At 48.1% G+C, this 23372-nt stretch overlaps 1 long non-coding RNA gene across 1 annotated transcript; it reads left to right on the forward strand.

Moving 5' to 3' along the window:
- The first annotated feature begins 8880 nt into the window (after window positions 1-8880).
- Window positions 8881-11101, forward strand: LOC144377198 (uncharacterized). The gene is made up of 2 exons (XR_013437926.1): window positions 8881-9167; window positions 10249-11101. It is a non-coding gene; the product is annotated as an uncharacterized LOC144377198 (long non-coding RNA).
- Window positions 11102-23372: the final 12271 nt, after the last annotated feature.

Below are 23372 nucleotides of genomic sequence, written 5' to 3' on the forward strand. Positions count from 1 at the left end.
ACAGATGATCTGACTCCCCCTAATCTGAGACCAGCTGAGGACAAAACACGTCAGCATGTTCACAAGGAAGAACACACACAAGCATCTCCTTCATTGAGGGCTGTTGTAGGTGACCTCTAAATTGGCCCCCAAGGATCCCAGGTCCTGTATAAATCCCTGTGTTTGGGGGTGGACTCTGTCTTCTGACTTGTCTCTGACACATAGAACAGGGCAGAGGTGATGAGATGTCATCTTCAATATTGGGCCATCGAAAGCCTGTGGCTTCTGTCATGGGTAACCTCTCTCATTTACCCACCAAGCGAAGCCAGCTGCCAGGCTGTAGGGTGCCCTGTGGAGAGATCCTCATGACCAAAAACCCAAGAAACATTGGTCAATAGCCAACAAGAAACCTAGGCCCTCGATCCAAAGGCCCATAAGAAACTGAACTCGGTCACGGCCAGGCGAGTGAGCCTGGGAGCAGTCTCCCCTGTCAGACCTGCGGACAGTAGTGCAGCCCTGGCCGAGAGCGTGACTCCATCTTCACCAGAGGCTGTGGCCCCAGAGGCACCCAGCTGAGCTGCGTCCAGAGGCCCCAACCACAGAAACTGAGAGATGATAAACGCTGGCTGCTGTGAGCTGCTAGGCTTCAAGGTCATTTGTTCTGCAGCACTAGGTGACTAATAGAGATGTTTTCTTCATCTATAGAGCATACACTGAGCCCATGTCATTGTTACAAGGAATCATAAAATTCAAAACTCAGTCTCCTTTCTCTTGATGGGCCTGTTGCTTTGGATTCTGGGCCTCACCTTACTTTTGTATGTCAACTGGTTGGAAGTAAGAGGTTGTGCTGAGCCTGGCTAGGTATACTTAGCACTAGGTATACTTAGCACTAGGTATACTTAGCACTGTATTCAGCAAACAAGCTGCCAGCTAGCCTGCTCCCACTTGCTTGTCCTCTGGTCATACAGACACAGCCTTTAAACATACCAACCTGTACACCAACTGAAATTAACCACGACTCCGGGTAGAACTGGGACGGCAGGCCATGTCCATGCTTCAACTGTGATTTTAACGATGACCATCATTCTGCTCAGAGGCACTGAAGTTCTACTGACCACCTGGTGCTCATTCAGGCGTCACCGTGTGAAGTCTCAGTTCCCCAGCACTGTCTCGGGCTAGGCTGTCTAACGCTCTTTACCCTCTCTTCACATTCCCTAAAACTTGACCTTTGCCTTCCGTCTTAGACACCACCTCCTCTGTGATGAGCTTGCTGACCCTAAGCTGGTAAGCAAACAGGCCCCCTCGCCTCTCACAGTCGCTTCCGCATCCTCAAGGTCTAATACACTTAAGCATCGAATCATAAATACTTGTTAAATGAATGAATTCTTTGTACTCTTCAGGCCAAAAGTTTGCTTCCAGAATTTACTCAAGTGTCTTTTCTCAAAAACCTCAGAGAACAACGAAGCCGGATGAAGAATCAGGCCATAGGAGGAAGTTGGAATTCACAAGGACCTATGTATTCAGAGGAGTGGAAGAATGAGACAGCTGTCCAGATAATAAGAGCCTTCAGACACGCTGTGGCCACAGATCACCGGTGAATTCAGGTGAGGGTGTTCAGTTGACCTAGATTATCTAGATAATTCATTTGCTTTGATCCATAAACTCTTTTATCTCCTTTACAATTGGGGAGTTGGTAAAACTGGTCACTCCCACCAGAGAAGGTGGATGTGTTCCAGGGCCCTGGCCTTCCTCCTACCCAGTGTCGTCCCTGTTAATCCTATTCATTCCCTTCAGTTCCTCCGGGTTCCCTGGGTTCCGGGGTTCAGAACCATATAGAGCTACTTTGTGCTTCCACCAGCCTTAGCATGGAACCTCAGCGGGCTCCGGTGTCTGGTCTTCACTTTGCACATTATTCTGGCTTTGAACATGTTGACGACAAACTTTTAAAATACGAAGGAAGGGAAAAAAAAAAAAGGCTTCAGTTATTTTCAGAAAAAAAAAATCTTACTGATATCCTAAATCTTCTTGCCTTTTACGATTTATCTTAAACCACGCGACTGCACAAAATAGCCACCGGAATTCCTGCCACCCCCCGGCTATCTCTACAAGAGAGAATTCACTTTGAACAAAAGCGAGTTAAAAATTCTACTAAAGTGATTGGTTGATCAACAAGAGTGATGGGAGGTGGGATACCACCTGTATCAATTAGTTTCTGCTGTGTAACAGAAACAAACGTTCACTTGCATTTCACTTGCATTTCTATGAGCTGTATTTTTATGTTTGTGTTCTGAACTGGCTTGGTTGATCTGTGCTGAGTCAAGCTCATGCCTCTTTAGTCAGCTAATAGGTGCACTTGGGGCTAGATGACCTGGGATGACCTTTCTCATGTCTGGCAGGTGACAGGCTACAAACCAGGATTCCTGGGTTCTCTTCCATGTGGCCTCTCAGGCTCTAGGAATCTGGCTTGGGCTCCTCTCCATACCAGTCTCTGGCTTCCAGGCCCAGCAAGAGAGGAAAGCTCCTTGGGCAAGTGATTTTCCATTTTCTCTGCTTGCTGTACATTTGCTAATGCCCCAAGTCATGCGGTTAACCAAGATTCCAGGGGTGGAGAAATCGACTCTTTGTCTTAATGGGATACCTGCAACTCACAGGGGATGCAAAGAGGAAAAGTACTTGCACCATCTTTTACAATCTGTCACACATACTGTCATCTCCATACAGCTTACCTGGTTCAGTCCTCATGGCAGCCTGAGAAGGAACACTATTTCCATTTTGCAGGCGAAGACACTGAGACATGGAGAAGTAAAGTACAGCGCCCGTGGTTGTTCCACCATGAAGTGGCAGACCTGGGGTTTGGACTCAGTTCTGTGGTGCTCAGAAACCTGCCTCTCTAAGCATTCTGCATTGTGCCCAACCCAAGCCCAGCCTGGTAGCTAACAGGTTGCTAATCCGAATTCAAGTCTTTTAATATGTTTTTTTAAAAAATTTCATGTATATAGGCAGCAGCCTCAGTCTGTGTTTATCAAATATCTTAAAAATATTTTGCAAAGATTATTTTCATTACCAGTTCAATAAAACCTCAAGCTCCAGATGTGGTTAGCCTGGCTCTCTTCTCCTGAACTTTCAAGCCCTGAGGCTTTTTATGGTAATGCAACCTCAACCCCTTCAACTCCTTTAGTGACATTCCTTCCCACTTAGGCAACAGAGGGATCTTCTTTTTTGAAGGCATGAAATTCTGTTGCAGGTTCCACCCTTGGAAGAGGCTGACTCAGAACCCAGGAGCCCATTGCCAGGCCCAGCTCTCCTTCCAAGACCCAGGGGGGGCTCAGGGCCACATCTGGGGCTGTTGCCTCTTTGCAGAGATCACGTGAGCCCTTCAAGATCCAGACAGATGGCGTTAGGAGCCACACCAGCCATGGAACCAGAGCCACAGTGAGCAGCTCACCCTAGCCCCTGCAAAGGTGGCTTTTCTGAATTTCCGGATTCTGCTCCTCCTCCCCTCCTCCCTGAGCCCTCCCTTTGCCGCTGCCCTACCTGGGCTGCTCTCCCCCTCCCCTTCTCCCGTGAGCCTCTGCTCTTCCGTGTCCCTCTCTTCTCATTCACAGGTCCCTTCTTCTCTTCCCCACCCTTCTCCTGGGCTGAGGAATGCCATTTAGCCGTAGAAATGAGCCCCAAAGATGCCTCTGGCTGCAGTTTTGAAGAGATGGAGGACCCAAGGTGAATCCAATATACTTGAGGAATCTGGTAATCCTGTTTATTTCGAGGCATGAGAAACCCATTATTTTATTTTTTTTTTACTTACATCTATTCTAATTCTACTGTGAAGTCTCCCATGGAGGAGAAATGAATTTGTCTTCATTTGACAATTTTATGACCCCAATCAGCCAGCTCTGTCCATTTGTCTGATTTAAAATGCAGCCAAAAGCCTGGACTGCTTTACCAGAAATCCAAGCAGGGCTGACGGTGCTTGCCATCAGCATAGATTTTTTTTTTTTTTCATATTCTGTGTTTCTCAGCATGGTCGTTGGGGCCTCCTGGTCAACCTCACCTCCTGAATGACATTTCTTCCGCAATAGCAAACAGTTCAGTAATGGAAACAAGTGCTTGTTATTATTATTTTTTTCTTTTTAAAAGATTTATTAACGCTCCTTAGAGGCTGTTTTTATAAAACCCAGCCCTTAGAGTAGCTGACCTTAAAAATGTGTTTATCTAAGCTATATTCCCCAACCCGTTGACCAACATGATAAATAATTTATTTAATGTTTCCTTAAATATTATTTTGTTTGGCTTAAACCCAAAGTAGAAACTCCTTCTCCCCAAAGGGAACACTGTCTCATTTTTTTGTATACCAATGGAAACATTTGGGAACAAATAAGAGAAATATAATCATTTTTCACAAATTTTGGTTTTGTTAAGCAAATGTTGGTTAATCCAAAGGCTGCGAATTAAATATTGTGACTTTGGGGTGTTAAATTAGAAGCGGAGAAATTTGGTTGCTGGTTATGTGTGTATTTTAAGCATTTCCATATACCGGTAGGGAAAAAAATATCCACAAATAAACACAGCCAGTAGGGCACAAAGGAATTATCAGCAGGAAGACACTCCACACCCAGATTGTGCTTCTGTAGAAGCAGCCACTTGGGCTGTATCCATACTGACCGTTTTTTCTAGGGTTCTCGGTAAATCCAGAGCTTACCTACAATGGAACTGCCTTTGGAGAAGTTGCTGAGAGTACCCCTCTGCAGAACTGTCCCTCAACCCACAGACACAGCAGTCACAGAATTCCTACCCCGGGGCCACAGAGGCAGGCCCTGATATAGGACAGCCGTTGGATTCTGCTCTTGGGCACCATGATTGGTGAAGCCACTCATGTGGTTCTGGCAAGCTGATGCTGATCCTTTGCAACAGCAGCAGAAGAGTGCACTCTTCAAGTCATAGAGCTAACAGCAAATCAGAGGCTGCCCAGGAAGCAGCTTGACTACAGAACAGAGCATGAGAGAACAGAGCTACAGGGACCAAGTGATTTCTGAGAGCACCATATTCATCCCTGAATCTAGCCATGCCTGACCATTAATTCCCACTTTTGCTTAAGCTGTCTGAAATTAGTCCTGGGACCTCACCTCCAATAACCCAGAGTCCTGATTAAACCAGAGATTCCTGGCCAAAGCCCAGGCAGACCCCAGAGGATGTTGATCCCCCCCCCCTCTGCCCCCAGCGAGCTGGCTTTCTCATGCAACTGAGACTTGTGCCTCTTTATTGACATCTGTCTTAAATCTTGGCTTGAGAGCTGAATACACTCCTGTTCACCCCTTTTTCTACAGGAAAGTTTCCTATAGGAACAGGAAGTAGGTTGCCTCGACGGAGACCAGTAGCAACGGGCATGATGGCCAGACTGGAGACCAATTCTTGCTGATTTCAGAACACATCTATGGGTTAACCCTAAATCTAGATGTGGGCTCAATGACCTGGGAATTCTTACACTTTAAATGCAAATGGGAAACTGGTCTGCAAAGGCTTGATTTGGGTCTAGCAGGAGATTGTGACCTGACACGTTAAAGATAAGGTATTGTGTGTTGCACTGAGCACTGTACATCTGGGCTCATTCCTGTCTCCCCCAAATCCCGTGTGGCGTGTGCCATCATTATCCCATTTCACAGATGAGGAGAAGACACTCAGAATGGCTTAGAATTACTCAAGGTCACATGGTCAGTGAGTTGCAGAGGCTGGATGAGATTCCAGTCTAGGGTACTCTACCCCTCCCCAAACCCTGGCCCTTATGCTGAGAAAGTGAAATGCATTGGGCTGGCCCTGAGGGAAATCACTGTACTATCAGAGGTTCAGGAGGGGCTGTTTAGAACAATCACCAGGAAACAAAGAACATTGAACTTGGAATTAGACTGTGCAGGGCTAACATCCTGGTTTCACCACCTTCTTCCTCTGTGCTCTTGGACAGACATATCTCTTTAACCCTCTAAGTCTCAGTTTTCTGTGCTGTCATGCAAGCCTAATTATCCTAGACGTCTCCAAATACAGCTGCTCCACCCTTAAACATGAATGCTGTTCCTTGCATCAAGAGTAGGACTCGATCTCCTTCTCCCTGAATCTGGGCTGGATCTGGGACTTGCTGGTGCCAAAAGAATCAGGAGGAAGTGACATTCTCAAACTTCCAAGAGCCAACCTAACATTTCTGTTTTGTCTGTCGGGGATCCCAGCCCCCACACTTTAAGGAAGCCCAGCCTGGACCAGGGAATGACCAGAGGCCCAGCTTGGATGTTCAAGCTCTGTCCAAACTCCCAACTAAATGCAGCCTCGTGAAAAACTCTAAGCGAGACCAGCAAAGCAACCTGCTCAGCTGAACCCCAGCCAAGCCACAGAATTGTAAGAAATAATAAATATTGTTATTTTAAGTCATTACTCTGGGGGATGATTTGTTATGCAGCAATAGATAACTGACATATTTACGTACCTCACGAGTTGTGGGGAGGATTAAACAGGCTAATGTGTTTAAAAGCAAGAACACCTGGGGCCGAAGCTGACATCACGTATTCAGCCTGTGATTATTGGGCAAGTGCTTCGTGCCCAGCGCTGCCCAAGGTCAATCGGGACGCTGAGGGGAGCGAGACCAAGTCCCCACCCTCCTGGAGCTTTCACTGTAAGAGAGGAACGACAGACCATCAAGTACGAATGACTGCTGGGGAGACGCCGCCTGAACACTCTCTTGTTTTGGGTGCCGCTCGTTCTCCTTGGTCCAGGAATTCCAGGGAAAGGAAGCTGGTAGGAAAGTGGAGACTGAGACTGAAACACTGGACTTGTTTTAGACCATGTAGTCAGAAGGGCCGCTTCTGCTTGGGGAGTCTGGGGAGATGTCTGGATGCTGAGGAGTCAGCCACACTGTCCCCGCACACCCCGGATTCCCACAGTGACATCCAGCTCCATGGGCATTTAATGACCTGCTTTTATCTATGCTCACCGAGCACATTCGCAGGCGGATCCTCCGTGGTTTAGGGGTGGTTGAGGCCCAGAAGGTGCTCAGGGAGCATTTGTTGACCGTGTGTACGCATTTCTTGGGTGAAACCAGGTCGGCCCCCCTCCACCACCATCACAGTCACAGTCACTGAGCTGAGGAGGCCCCAGTGTTGCTGCCACCCTGCAGGAGACTGTAGAACACCTTCCAGCCCCTTCTGCCCGCGATGCCCCTCCTGTCGGGAACCTCCCTGCTTGCCCTGGGGAACCCTGTTTTACTTGGAGCCAGTTGCTGGGAACAGCCATCCACCTCACTAGGTGGAAAGTTCTAGAACATCATCAGAAGGAGACATACACCCACCCTTCGCTTCAAGCCGAACCTCCCACTGAGGTACGAGAGGGGGAAGTAAGAGCTGTCTACCCCTCGCCTGGTTGCCAAACTGTAGGTTCCAGAAAGGACCATCAGGAAGGAAGCCTGATGGACAGGGGACTCTACCCAGCAGGACAGAGGCCACCTTCTCCTCTCCAGCCCAGAGCCCACCTCATTGGGCCCACTAGAAACAACAGCCCCTTTTGGCCTCGTGAAAAATACCACCACTGAAGTCAAAGAAGTCACCGTGGTGTGTGCGGCCACCAGGCAGTGGGTGGGCTCCCTCTGCCCTTCCGGCCAAACCCTTCTTTATTGTCCACCAGGCCAGGCAGCCACAGGGCAACTTGGGCTCCACATTCCACAAAGGGGCCGTGAGAGAGAGCTGGCGGGCCTTCCCGGTGGAGCCCTCTCTCTCCCCGCCTCTCCTCCAGCTGCTGCTGGTTCAAGCCGCTGCCTGCCCCAGCTAATAATGCCTTGTCACGCAGTGACAGAATTATGGTCTCACACTGGTTTCACATGTCACAAATAATTGTGCTCATTGCGCATCATATTGAAGTTGTCAGGACTCTCTTACGCCTATAATTTGTGTGAGTTGATCATACTTTGGTAAATCAGCAGGTCGTGACCTGCGCCCTTTAGCCCCAGTGGCTGGCTGAGAACGACCTACAAATCTCGTGACAGGGACAACAGAGAGGGTATGAACTGTTCAATTGCTCGTGTCTGTCAGCTGCCACAGAGAAAGCCTGCTGCTCTTCCCTCTCGCCATCCCTTTAAACCGTCGAACGTGGCACCCCCTGTCAGCCCGACTTAATTTCTTCACATCTGGTCTCTTTTCCCCCTAGATTCTTTTTTTTTTTAAAGCACTTTTGGATATTTCTCTCTCTCCCTTTCTCTCTCTCTCTCGTGTTTTTTTTTTTTCCTTTACCACAAGACATGTTGGTGCCAAACCCAAGTGTCTTTCTTCCATGTGTTTCAAATAAAAACCTCCAGCGTCTGTGATAAAGTGGAGAGACCTCACTCTCTGCGTCCAGCCCTACCCAACAGTGCTGGTCGCAATGGCTAAGTCCCGCTGGCAGCTTTATGAGCTCCTCTGCTAGCACTTTATTGGGTAACACGTTCACAAATAGCGTTCCCCGGCCTTTGTTTTCATTAAGGGACAACGTGTACCATCAAGTTGCATTTAATTCACTGCTTTGTATTTCACACACAGTATCACTGACCAAGGCCTTGGGTGTCTACACTGGAAAGGGGGTAATGAAGTTCAAGCTGCTTTTATTACCCTAGACCTTCAGTAACTCTTTTTTTTTTTTTAAGTCCATGGAGAAGAAGAAAGATGACCAGGTCCTGGCCAGATGGATGTTCTTCAGATACACTGGAGGGAGGCCAGGGATAGAGGGGTTTGGTGGGGTCTGTTGTAAGTGCCCGGAGAGTAGCAAGCGTGTTCCTTGGTTTAAGGAGGAGAAGATGGCACATGGATGTCCATGCCAGTGGCTTCCTGCTCCTTGGCAAGCTACCACCCCTGCAGAGAAGCCCCAGTGGGTTTTGCAATCCTGAAAGCAGATGGCAACATCCAGCTGCTGATCCAACAGGCTGGGAAGTGAGGGGACCCATCCTTCCAGCTGGGCACTGGGTGGAACGGAAGCCAGGCAAGCCTCTCACTCACCCCGCACGCGCGGGGTGAGTGTGCTTCACATCTGAAGGCATCGGCTGAGCAGACGTGAACCGAGGATGAGACCGGAACACAGGCAGTCCAGAATTGCTTCAGAGAACACAAAGCCAAGCTCAGAGGTCTTGGTCCCTTTCCCCATACCGCTCCTGGTTCACAGGCACAGACCCACGGTGACTCTCGGAACTGGTAGGCATTTTACTTTAGGTGCAATTTACAAACAGCTAGTCACCAGATTAGAGCAGGGAGTGGGTGTGGGAATTGGGGTGGTATCCTGGCCACAACTAAACTTCCACAGGCCCCACCTGGAAGGCAAGTGCAGTGAGGTATGGATGGTTATGTGCTCCAGGTTTACCCTCCAGCTCTCTTTGCTGAAAGAATTTAATGGAAAAGGCAGACAGATGGGGATTAAAAACCACAGGACCACCACTAAGTAGCCTGGGGCAGCATTGGCAAGTTACCGTAACCCTCTGGGCCTCAGTTTCCTCACCTGTCAAGTACTCAGCACATAGTAGTGGCTGAGTGAGCACATCTTAATTTTTTTCTCAATCTAGGTTCTTATTTATAAGCAAAGTAGCCTGATGGCTAACTTAAGAAGACTTTCTCAAAGAATTTACAAGAAAAAAAAAATGTTAGGTAGCTTCCAGGGTTCCCAGGAAGGCTGAAGAGCAAAGGACATAGTAGCAGTCAGACTTTGCACGCTGTCTGGTTACCGCGTGACTTTGCACATTATCGCCACCACTGGCCATAGAACCCCTCTGGACTCCAGACTACCATGAGCCTCTGCTTCACTCTCTCTCCAAGTTCAGAGTCCAAGGCAGCGTCACTGATTAGCCAACCCCAGGTCACAAGCAGTGCTGGAGATCAGGGAAGGAGAGCACTTCAGGAACCTTAGAGCAGGCCTGTGGCATGGCGAAGTTCTCCGTCAGGTAGTCTCTCCACTCTCATGATTAACATGGGGCTGGGGAGGCAGAGCAACAGCTTTTATTCTCAACCCCTTTTATATAGTCCATTTTTCTTTTTTGCTTCCTTTTCAACAAAGGGGAAGGGAGAACTTTCTCTCCGTAGCCTGTTCCACTTGTCCAGAGCCACGCAGCCTACAACTGACACTGTTTAGAACGAAAGCACATATATTTCCAGTTCCTAATTAGTTGTGCCTGAAACAGCTCATGGAGGGACTATGACAAAATTCAGGGAATGGAATAAAGCCATGGCTTACCATAGGAGCAGTGAACACGGGCTACCAACTGCCGTGTCCTTTGACTTCCAGGTCTATCGCTGGTGAGGAAGAACTCTGAAGACGGACCTTGGCTGGTGAAGCAAGATGGTGGCTTGGTCGAGTCCATGGACAAGGAAAGAATGAGAATCACTTCTAGAAGATTCAGTCACACTATTATTGCATGTTCATGTTGTAGGCAGTAGGTTAAGTGTTATAGTTGGCACCATTTTGCTTAGCATTGTAAACATTGGAGGAGTATTTTTCCTTTTTGATGAGCTGTTGCATCCACATTGTATAAATAAGGAAGTCAAGGACACACAGAATAATGAACCTTGCACGAAACTGGGTCTTGGAGCTTTGCTCTCAAAGTGGGATGTGTCCACAGATGTCCCTGGGTGGCAGCGGCACGTAAACATGACAAAGGAATCCCAGGGCGCAATATCATGGATATTTAAGAAATGCCTGGTGATCTCGTAATCTCCACCAGTGCATTGTTTGAGTTGAGGGATCGAGAGAAAAAAAATGCCGAGAAATATTTCATGATCTGGAAACTTTCAGCTCCTTTAATGTGAACATGTTCAACATGAAGTATTAAAGATGTAAGGATTCAGAGGTTGCAGGAGGCCAAGGAAGATTAAGAGATTCTTTCCTCCAAATCAAGTGCACAGTGTATCCATTATGGGGCATGGAGAGTCCCCTCCCCTCCCCCATCCTCTCCACTTAATGGGAAAATGTTGAAAACTTTGAAGAAATGCTTTCTTTGTTCTTTAAGTTCCATGATTAATTAGGTATAAGCCATGTTTCAAAACGTTTCGTCATTTATTTGTAATTCTCCCCAGAGCGTGTACAGTAACTTGGCTCAGAACACGCAGATTACATTGCAAATGCTGCTCATATGCTGAAACTTTTTGTTTCCTTCCCGTCTCTTCTTTCCCCTACAATACTTGAGTGGAAGAACAAAGCTGGATTTCAGTTGGAGAGCGCACTCTGCTCTGTATGGATTTCCCTATCGGTAACCTCCAGAAGGGGACTGTAACGGGAACATTCGGTGGTCGGCCTCGTCACCACACTCAAGATGGAGACACCAGGGTTGCTCTAGCCCCGGGATCTCTGCACCAGTCGAGCAAAGATGTGAATTTGCATCAAGTCCCTCTTCATCTCTCCATCTCCACTGACAGTGGCCCCAGGAGTGGTAACCAAGCATCAGGGGGTGAGCAAGGGAGTGTAGTGGTAAACATGTGGTGCCAACTGAGGAGTCTGGCTCAGCTTTCAGAGTGTCCCTCTTATTTTCTGTAAAGTGAGCATGACAGTGGCCGCTAGGCCAATTGGGTCACTTGTGGGACTAAATACGATGTTGCACAGTGCTTCCTTTGGATGTATCCTCTACTCTATTCTATGTCCTCTAGTAACCTGTGATACCTGTGGTTTTCAGCGTGGCCCTCAACAGCCACAGCACATTCACACTGGGTCGGGCAACCTAGGACAGTTCTTGGTGCAGTGAGTTTGAATCTGCCCAATGAAATTGGATCAATTGGACAAGACCCCAATTACAAGCAATCTCTCTCTCTCTCTCTCTCTCTCTCTCTCTCTCTCTCTCTCTCTCTCACACACACACACACACACACACACACACACACACACACACACACACACACAGAGTGGCCTCAGGGTACAATTCCCACAGAAGAAGTTTTCTGACTCCAGGACAGAGGCTTCCCTTCTTGCCTTCTCTCAGGCTCCCTGACTTGCTCTCCCTGCCAGCCCCTCGCTGTGGAATTTCTTTGCTTCTTCGTCTTTAACTTCACTCTCGCCAAAAATAAAAAATACTCCTCCAAATCTCAGGGCAGACCCGCCCCCTGCTCCAGCGCTCCCTTCACTACCATTAGAGCTGATGGGACCTTCGGTCACTCTGAGCTACGCGGTACACAGTCAAGGCTGAGGCCCGGGGTCAGTAACCTTCCTCTCCCTGGGGGCTGAGAGTGTGCTGAACTGCACTGCCCCCTGGATGGGGTTCCTGGGGTGCAGTCACAAGGTACCGCCAACTGGTGACTTCCACACCAGAAGGGATTGCCTCGTGGTCCTGGGGTCTGGGAGATCAAGGGCAAGGTGTGGGCAGGCGGTTCCTCCCCAGGCTGTGAGGGAGCAGCCACTCAAGCCTCTGTCTCCTGGCCTCTGGGGCTTGCCAGCCATCTCTGGTGTTCCATGGTGAGCGGAAGGCACCGATCTCTCTGTCTCCACGTGGCCCGCTCCCTGCGTGCGAGTCTGTGTGTCCAATTTGCCCTTCGTACCAGGACACAACTATTTACATGAACTCGTCTTGACTTGGTCATCCCCCTCCCTACATCCTGAAGACCCTACTTCCCAGTGAGGCCGTATCCACAGGTCCTGGGGAGTAGGACTTGGACATCTGTTTTCTAGAAGGGTGAGGGCTGGGGACTGGAGACAGATGTCATTCAATACACGACACTAGGAACAGCCACGGGGTACAGCCCTAAGGAGTCAGAGGCTCAGTCAGCCAGAATTCTGGACCCACAAGTTCCCGAGCCCCGTCACAATCATCTGTCAATCCGTAAGACAGAATTTTAAAAGAAGAATGATTCTGGGGCTGGGGCTGGGGCTGTCGTTCAGTGGTGGAGCACTTGCCTTGCACGTGTGAGGCACTGGGTTCAATCCTTAGCACCACATAAAAATAAAGAGATAAACAAAGATATTATGTCCACCTACAACGAAAAAAAATAAAAATCATTAACATTACTTAAACAAACCCGATGATTCTGGAGGTGGGAAAGACAGAGCCAGTGGGACCCAGGCATCTTTTTCCAAAGGTCCGGGCAGGTTGAGGTTCACTGCATCACGCTAAACACAAGAACGACCCACTCTGTTTCCCTGTTCCAGCCTGGGAGGCGTTTCTTACCTGAGAACTTTTAGGGTTACTCAGGATGTTTGAATGACTCTTAAAAATCGAGACTGACCTCTTCTATAGAATTCTGTAAAGAATACAGAATGTTAGAATTCTCCAGATGGCTGGGATCGGGGAAATGGAGTCTTTCCTAAATACGTGGCCCTGGCCCTCATGCCTGTGTGCTCCGGTAGGACCAACTCCTCCTGCCAAACGGAGAAGTAGAGGCTGAGGCTTCAGTCCCTACTGAACATTTCAGTTGTAAATGTTTTGAGATGTCAGAAGGGAGGATGTCACAGGCCATGAGGACAGCGTCTCTGTGAGTGGCATCCCGGGCCCATCCTCAATCTGGCTGGCCGGTCAGTGTGGACATGGAGATACGGACGTCCTGTGTTTGGACCAGGGAAAGCATCACCTGTCTCTCTCTTCACAGGGAAAGGTGTGGTATGTGGGGAAATGCAGAAATGAGCAAGCCCCAGTCCAGGCACTGGGTGAGGACCGAGGAACACTGGTAACCATGATACGTCACAGTTCCACGAGCACACCGTGCATCTGATGGTCGGTGTGACAGCGTCCCTATTACTGTTAAGTGTTTATGCCAATTTTCTACATGCCAAAATTTAATTCGGAATATTCAGCTACTCGGGTGATGGCATTCTTCTTTGCGTCCTAGAAGTAAAGAACGCACAGCAGATTCTTTGGAAATTAAAGATGCCTTGATTCACACATATTTTATTAAAGAGCCCGGAAGGACAAAAGATGCCTAAATTGGCATTTTAGTCTTTGCTGTCTGAGAACAAGTTCTTAGAAACCCCAAGAAATGGGCACGGGGCTCTATCAAGGGACTGGGAAATCACTCATTCTGATAAAATTCCATTTTCTTATTTCGGAGGGAACTGGGGAGCTGGTGTCGAAGGAAACGGGACAGTCCGTTAGGACTAGCTGCATGGTGAGTTGCAACGTCTACCCACCCCAGGGATGTCAGTGATACCCACAGCTCCGCCATCCTCCCTGCAGCACTTGTGATAACAAAACAATAATTTATCAATGGCCACAAGTTTGACCTCTCGCCCTGGTCAGATCACAGTGGGTCCGGCAGAAAGGGGAGGGAGGCCCAAGCTTTGCCTGGATAATGGGAGGTTAGGGAGTGAGGAGCCCTCTTCTGCCAAGAAGTTAATCTCCAGTATTTATTTGGGTGCAAACGAAAGTAGAATAATGGGGAAGGAGGTCCTCCATGTAAGAGAAACTCCAAAGCTTTACAGACTGAATTAGGTGTAATCCTTATGGGATCCCTAACAGCTCATAAATAACTTTTAATGAGATTTCCAGTGAGTCAAATAGCACATGAGGCAAAAAAAAAAAAAAAAAATAGTCTTCTTTTCTATTTTTGCTATTTTGTTTTCCATAAAGCACATACTCCATAGCATTGTTTTCCAAAGCCATAACCAAAAGAAGGGAAACCATTTCAATAAGAGGAGATTAGTACTGAAAATATTTAATTAACTGATAGGGACAGGAAACGCTCGAACATGTCATTGGACATACTTGACATTGACCACTAATCTATGGGAACTCCGAGAGCTGAGTCTCCAGCATGTTCCGGAGTTAAGCAGAGAAATAAATCAAGGTTTGCAAATGTCATTTAGGTTTTCACCTGTCCCACGATTCAAAATTATTGGCTTCCCAATGAAAAGCACATGTTGTGTCCCCTGCCGGGGGAGCAGTAATGAAGTGAGGCGGACACTCTCCAGCCCTCCCTCCCATCGTGCCCCTCTTTATTTCCCATCGAGTGAAAATAATTACTGTGTCCTTAAGGGAGCGCTTCCCTGCGTCTGGTCCACCGGTCAGCGCTGCCAGGCTGCTCCTCCAGCCCTGCCCCTCTTCCTTGTGGGACCTCGGTTTGATTGATGAGAAAATAGTTGGCAAATTGCAGTGTCCATCTTGATGGATGACATCATTTGGACCATTTTGCTGATCATGTATGACTACCTTTTTTGTGTGTGTGTTTAGCCTGGTTGCAATTGATCCGCAGCTCCAACAGCTGGAAAAGGGAGGGGGGGTAGCAATTGCCTGTTCTTGGAGAGGCCACCAAGCAGCAAGATCTCTTGGCCTTTGGTTCCCTGGAAACCCACCAGTGATGTTCAAGCCATTTACACAGAGCCCTCAGAGACGTTCTCTGAGGCAATCCCAGGAAGACTCCTAGAGGTAGGTAAGATGGGTATCCTTCCTATCTTCATTTGGAAGATCGTAAAATTGAAACTCAGAGAGGCTGAGTGCTTTGCCCAAGGTCACACAGCTCGTCAGTGCTCGGGGGTTCAAATCTTGGCACTTTGACCCCAAAGCTTTCCGTGATTTCATGGTGGAATGGAAGTGCACATTTGGTGATGACATCAGACTCCCTCTATACTAGGCTGTTTGTCCCACTGTCCCTCCCTTAATTCCTGCAGTAGGTTCCTAACTGGTCTCCAGACCTCTAATAACCTCCTGCACGATAACTTTACAAGACCAAGTTCAGCGACATCCTGGCACTGTTAGCAGCTTTCAATCTCTTCTCGTGCTCTGCCACTTGCTCCACAGAACTCTCCACCAAGCAGGAAAGTTCCAGAGGTGTGGAGTAGAACCCAAAGCAGCCGTCTGCTTTGAATTCCTTTGGAATCCCAAGTTTTATCTTAAATTTTAATATGGACTTTTCATGACACTCAGTATGCACTTGTTGGTTTTGTTTTTTTGTTTTTCTCTTAGAAATGATTTTAATTGAAAAGAATTTTATTAAAATGGACATCCTGGCCAGGTGTGATGGCCAAGGAGGCTGAGGCAGGAGGATGGCAAGTTCAAAGCCAGCCTCAACAATTTAGCAAGGCCCTGAGCAGGTGAATGAGACTCTGGGATGTGGCTCAGTGGTTAAGGATCCCTGGGTTCAATCCCTGGTACTGGAAAAAAAAAAATGGACATCCTCAAGGTCTGCCCATCTCTGTCCTCTGACTTTGGGTACTCCTTAGGGCACCTCCTTTGAGGACCCCTGGGACACATCCTAGCTCTCGAGGTTATTGAGTCTCAGGTTTGGAACAAGTCCCCGGCCGCCAGCCCTGCCTTCCGCCCAGCCTCATCTCTGCCACTTGCCTCCAGGTCCCCCAGGGCAGCCATGAGGACCTGCCACACCTCAGGGCTTGGCAACCCTCTGAAGCCTGGTCAGTCGTGGACTTCTCTTTCTCCACTGAACGAGGTCCTGTTGCTCACGGTCCCCAGGCCACACACACTGTTCCCACGGGGCAGGCTCTTAGAACCTCGTCTCACTGCTCACAGCGCACGGCTGACGAGAGCGTCCACACGTTTTTAAACCTGTGATGGGGCAGAGGTTTCCATGTGGGCCAGGGCCACGACCACATCGGGTCTTCTTGTCCTTCCACGCAGCAGACCAAGGAGCTGCAGTTCACCTCGGCCCTGGTGGACGTTGGACGTGGCAAGCCTGGGTCCCCTTGACCTCTTCTTGCTCCCTCTGTCTGGCCTCAGCTCTCCCATCTGCAGAAGGAGCAATGGTGGTGCTACGGAGAGGTGGTGGTCAAGTACTAGAACTGACGGCCCAGGGTGGGGATCAACAAACAACAGCCGCGGACCGACTCCGGCGGCTACCTGTTTCCGCGTGGCCTTTGAGTTAACATTGGTTTTTGTATTTGTGAGTGTGTTTTTTAAAAAATCAAAAGAGTAGTAATATGTCAGGACACATGACATTTAAGTTTTGACTCTATGAATACATTTTATTGGGATCCAGGCCTGGTTTACAGATTGTCTGTCACCGTTTCCGAGTGACCAGGGCAGAGCTGAGCGGCTACCGCAGGCACAGCCTGATGTCTACGACACACCCTCTGTGGAAGAAATGGCTGACCCTCTGCCTGCGTTCAAATCCCAGCTCCTCCCCTCGTGCCCTCCGTGACCTTGGGAAGATGAGGGGACATCTCTGCCAGCTTCCTCCGCTGGAAGAGGGCGGTGATGAAATGCACCTCAATGCACCTGATGAGCTACCTTCCCAGAGGACCAGGGCATGCCCAGGAGCACAGTGGGGCTGGCAGCAGTTACAGTGCCTACTGTGTGGGGGTCAGGAGCTATGGGACAGGGGAGGCTGAGACTGGAGCCGTGGGCCCATCTGTGTGAAAGCAGAAAGCAGGAGCCCAGGAGAATCTGACGGATCCCACTCCCAGGGATCAGTCAGGACCAGGCTGGTCGCTAAGCCAAGAGTTGCAAGTTGGCTTTAGACAAGACTCTGAAACCAGAAGGGGGTGGGGACAGAGGACTCTGGAAGACCCCCCTCGGTCCCAGGCAGCACTCCAGGCAGGGACCCGTTTAGAAAGACAGGCTTGTCGTCCTCCTTTTCCCGATGAGGAGACAGGAGCTCTGGGTGGTTAAAGGACTTGCACAGAGAATTCCCACTTGTCCATCACCAAATCCACAAAGCCACGCGCCTGGACCTGGGCTGCTCCCTCGCTCCACCCAGCCAGCCTTCCTACGCAGGTTCAAATCCTCCCGTGGTTCTCAGGAATGACGGCACAAAGTCAAAGGGGAACGGATTGTCTCTGCGGTTATGTTTTTTGGTTTTTCCAAGAACAGAGAGTAGTAATTAAAAAAAAAAAAAATTGAGTTTCACTCCACTGTGTTTTCCCCTTTTGTACAGAATACTGTGTATTCTTTATTGCTGGGTGTCACAGGCTTGGGTTTTCAGCGAGGCCTGTAACAGGGGTCTCCAGCCTACAGGATCTATCCTCCCCATGGCTCAGGAACAGCTCTGCAAATGGCAAATTGTTTATGATTTGAGAGCAGCACAGATCCAAGACGCACTGAAAGACGCAATGAAAGGGGAAAGTGGGGGCAGCAGGCAGAGAAGAGGAAGCAACAAGTGACTCAAGAATCCAGGCCAAACACAAGCCCAGAGATCTCAATAGACACTTGATAAAAATACCTGCGTGGTGTCTGTGCGTCTTCACAAGAAGGCTCCAGATCCTATTTATTATTCTGAACCACTGTGATTGCCAGGGAAGATGGCGCTCAGCAAGGCGGCCTCCAGGGAGGGAGGAGGGAGGCCCTGCTTTAGCGCCTAGTGACAGAGAATGTTTGAGCTGCGCCGTCCAAAGTGCGGATTCTTGTTTATTTGACAATTTTTCTCTCCTGGACGTTGTATTTAAACAAGTGTCTCCTTTTGGTCCAGTGTTTTTTCAAATTTATTTATAGAAGAACTTTTCCTTCCCTCTTCTAATCTGTTTTTCATATTTTGGTGAAAGGGATAATATATAAAATTTTACAAGGGTCTCGCTTTCCCTGCGTTTCCTAAGCGTGGGCATCTGGTGTTCCCATTAAGACAGCGATATCCATTCACAGGCTCGCCACGTCTTTAATTCATGCTAAGAGCCATGCGGTCATGAGAAGAATACACTGTTTTCCGGTGTCTTTCAGAAATCTTCTTTTTCAAAAACCTTTCCAACATTCCTCTGTTCACTTCATTCTGCTCATAACAGAAATGGAAGTTTCTTCTTTCTGTCTTTTTTCCCCCCACCCCAGATTGTGAGATACACAGATTGTTTTCTGGATTCTGCCCAAAGCATGCTTATTTAAGTTACAAGGGTTTCACCAGGACCTATCTAAATTTTAGGCTTTAGGGCTGAGCAGAGGGAGAGAGAAAGAGAGCAGAAAGAGCTGTACACAAAGAGTTTCTCATTACACGTTGCAATGAGCCTCGAAATACTATATTCCTGCTGAGAGCACCTCGGGTTTGGTGGGGCTTTGGAAAACTCGAATTAGTTTATAATCTCCTGGAAATAATATAACCCAAAAGATTGGATCAAAACCCTCTGTGGTGTCAATGATGCATTTGATTATGTGAGAGAGAGGTTTGGATAGGATGACTGGAAAACACACACACGAGCATGCGCGCACACACACCATACGTGCAAAATGTAATAATTTATCCATGAACCAAGATGTTCATGACAATTTCAGAATTTTTACCAAGAGAAGCTTTGTCTATAAAATCTTTATGGCATTATTATCACTATCATTATTATTATTATTATTATGATAATAATGACTTAAAATACAAATAATAGTTTAGACCAAAAAATAGTGTATTGCTCATTTGATTAGGGTAGGGATGGTGCTCTCACGCAAGGCTTTGGGGAATTTGCATTTTTCTACTATGCTGGTACTATAAGTACTTGTAAGTTTCCTCTCAAGAGTTCCCAGCATGTTAGAGAGTCCCTTCTATATAGAAATCCATTTAAATTGACAAGCTGATGAATGACCTGCCCAGGTAATACAGATGACTGTGGGTAATCATATTGGGTGCAATGTATTTTAATGATGTCTAAACCGTCAGATGTTGGTACACCTAGTTGAGAAAGGTCTGTTGAAATTGAACCTGTTTGTTTTCTTCGAGCCCACTCTCAGTAATTTATGAGTCTGAATGTGGTCTGCAAGCTTATGTTTCCTGTTATTTGTCCCCCCCCTTGTGGGGGGGGGTTTGGGGCTCTAATCCATTAGGCTGGCAAATGAGTTGCCTTGAATTTAAGTGGTTCCTGGAAGTTGTTTTCTTTACTAGCAATCGGGTCCCCCAGAATCAGAGCAAATCGTTCATTCTTCTGATGCCTCTAAACTCCATGTAACTCCATGTAACTCCATGTTCCAGTCCCAGAAACCAGAATCGGCAATTATTATCTAAGTAATAGTCTAGCAACAGCAATTATGTGACGCAATGTAAAGAACATGGCATCACTTATATTGTTGTGTTTTAGCCCAAAGTGTATAACTGAGTCCATTCAGGCTTTAGATACAGTCGGCAGCTCACGGGAAACGCAGTGGGTAGAAGAACAAGCTAAACAGCACCACAAGGAAGCGACCCGAAGTCTAGATGAGAGGACATTCTGCAACAAGCCAGTGACATGGAAAGAAGATGTACAAGATGAAAAAGATGAGAAAGCCATAGCAACAAATGTGATGCATGATACTTATTATAAGATTGAGCAAAGCCCTATAATGGACATCTTAGAGTCGGGGAAATTTAAATATCATCTAACTTCTAGAAGAAAGGGGAAATTTACTAAAATAGATGAAAATGGTTAGACAAAATTAGATTACAAAAGAGAATGTATAGTATGATCTCATACTGACTAAAAAAAGAAACACCTCTCCCTGTGCACACAAGCACACTCGTGTTTATATGTGTGCTCACACAAGCACACTCGTGTTTATATGTGTGCTCACACATGTGCATGCCTAACGGCCTGGAAGGATGTGCACACGTATGTAAAATGATAGCAGTGATTTTTGTAGGGACAGCATATACTCATGTCCTCTTGCTGCTGTGACAGATCACAACAAAGTGGATTCAAAAAACACAGGCTTATTATCTCCCAGTTGTGGAAGGAAGTCAAAGGTCTTTTTTTGTTGCGCTAAGCTCAAAAATCAAAGGAAGTGCTAAGAGAGCTTCTAAGGGCCACCTGCGCTCCTTGGCTCACAGCACCACATCACTCCATCCTCTGTTCCAACACCACACACATCACCTTTTATCACACATCACCTTCTCAGACTCTGGCCTTCCTGCTTCCTCTCATAATGACCCTTGTGATTACATTTGGTCCACCAGACAATCCAGGATAACCTCTCATCTCAGGATTCTCAACTTAATCACGTTTTTACAATCCCTTAACCCTATAAGGAAACAAATTCACAGGGGCTGGGGATGAGAACGTAGACAACTTTGAGTGGGTGGGTGGTGTAATTGGGCACCACAGTGGAACTCGGCTTCTTTCTGCAGTGTTGCCCCTCTATGCTCTCTGATTTTATACAGAAAATAGTGTATTGCTCATTTGATTAGGGTAGGGATGGTGCTCTCACGCAAGGCTTTGGGGAATTTGCATTTTTCTACTATGCTGGTACTGTATACGTATAAGTTTCCTCTCAAGAGTTCCCTGCATGTTAGAGAGTCCCTTCTATATAGAAATCCATTTAAATTGACAAGCTGATGAATGACCTGCCCGGGTAATACAGATGACTGTGGGTAATCATATTGGGTGCAATGTATTTTAATGATGTCTAAACTGGTTCTTTAACATGAAAAGCACAGTGGTATGTTTTTCTTCCTGCTTGGGAATGCTACATTTCCCCATTGATGAGCCTCAACTTGCAGAGGACAAAGAGGACTGTCCCCCAGAGTATGGCCCAACTGTCCTGGAGAGGGAGCACACGTGGGAGGCGCAGGTGATCCCTCCAGATCCAGGATCCAGACTTGCCCGCATCTGGCCCTTCCCATCAAGAGCAGTGCCAGACAGCATCACTCTCTGAGCCTTTCCCACGTGCCACGTCCTGTGTAAACTTTATCTTACCCTCAAAATATGCATTTGGGGCCCTAGTTTGCAGATGAAGTCCCTGCATCCCAGACACTCTAAGGAACTTACCCAGGGCCACGATTACTTTGTTGCAGAGTCAAGTTTTGAACCCAGAGCCTGAACTCTCAAGTTCTACTACAACTTCTTCCTAGAGAGACCTGGAATGCTCAAAGCATTTCTCCTTAACCACAGGCAGAATCTTCCTCTCCTGGAGCTAAAATGCAGAGAGTTGAAGCTGTTAAGAGGCCTTCACAGTCACCATCCCTGAGAGCAAACCAAAGCCCAGGTCACACAGCTAAGTCAGTGTCGGGGCTGGGGTGGGACTCAGGACTCCTGGCTCCCTGCCTGCCCCGCGCTCTGTCTACTAAAATATGGGCCTCCATTTCTATCTCTCCTACTTCATTTTTTATTCTTCTGGGTGCCAGAAATATAGTCCTTTGTCCCAATATAAAATAGAAACGAGCTGGTTGAGATTGTGTTGATGCTCAGGACGGGGACAGTAAGGTCACAGCTCCAGGGGACGCAGCGCAGATGAGCCTCACCTTGGATGACTTCCACAGGGACCCAGTTGAAGGTAAAGCAATGTTCACAGAGGGGCTGGATCCTGGTGGCCATACTGGTCCTGGTCCATCCTACTCCAAGGAAGGCCCAGGGAATTCCCTGGAGACACAGCGTCCCCTGCCCATGGATTACAGGTCACTTCAGCCTCATATTTCATCCCTTCCAACCTGAAGAAGCCCCCATGGGCAGGTAACTTAGCACCTGGACGGGGCAAGAGCCTGGGCTTTAGTCGTGCGTTTGCTGGGTTTGGTTGACTCTAGTTCATTTTGCCAGATGTGTGGCGCAAACCCAGAGTTTGTGTGTGCCGTGACTTCCTTGGTGTAAAGCCACCCACTGAAGGAGACAGCCCTTCAGCCGATGCAGTGCCTACTTAGGTTCCGATCTGACTCCTCTAAGCCTCAGCCTTGCCCAGGCCTTCCATAGGAATCTCTGAAGTGCACTATCCCCGACAGCCTCCCACTGGTCCCTCCCACCTCCCTCCCCCCACGCCAACCCATCCCAGGCCAGAGCATCATCCTGAAGTCCAACTCCAAGGGCTCTCCTTCAGCAGCTCAACAGCTCCCTCTTGCCCCCAGAATGAAATGACAGCTTCTCCATGATCCCAGCAGAAGACCCTCACAATAGCTGGGCTACCTGTTGCCCCTGCCCAGTGATGTCCACACTGCCAAGTTCCTGCGACAGCCTCAATGTGACTTCTGAGGCTCCCAGCCCTGTGGTGGTGTTCCAGATCCTGACCCTATCTGACTCAAGAGCCTCAGGGCCAGTGTCCAGCCACTGAGCATCGCCAGAGTCTGTACCACACCCACAGCATGGGCTCCCCAGTCTCCCAAGACTATTAAACCATGAGCACCAATGCCACCCGTAGTGTACGATGCAATGCTTTGGGGGCTCGGTGCCTTCTCTGCTAGCTTCTGCAGAGCACCCATACCTGGAGACATGAGGTTAAGGCTTGGGGACTGGAACAAGCGGACCTCTGAACAAAAGAATCCTGCCCCCACCCCAGCACTGCTCACTGACCCTCACTTGTGGCTCCTGTGACCCTTGTCCTAGAACGAGCTTGTGGCCCGGAAGCTCTTGCCTTCCTCACAGCAGCAGATCTTAGCAGGCAACAGCCCCGCAGCCACCCAGCAGGCTCAGAAGCACTTGAATCCTAGAGCAAATGCTTTCTGAGGTCTTCCATTCTGTGGCATGAACCAGGAATGACTTCACTGAAAAACTAGGACTCAATTACATGGATTCAGGCCACCAGAGGAAAGTCACTTCTTTTTTTCAAAGGCACATTTCTGAAATTTTTTTCTTTAGCATTTTTGATGCTTGTTCATTTTTAGCCGGTAGCAGGTGTCAAA

This window comes from Ictidomys tridecemlineatus, chromosome 1, assembly GCF_052094955.1.
Source record: "Ictidomys tridecemlineatus isolate mIctTri1 chromosome 1, mIctTri1.hap1, whole genome shotgun sequence".
NCBI lineage: Eukaryota > Metazoa > Chordata > Mammalia > Rodentia > Sciuridae > Ictidomys > Ictidomys tridecemlineatus.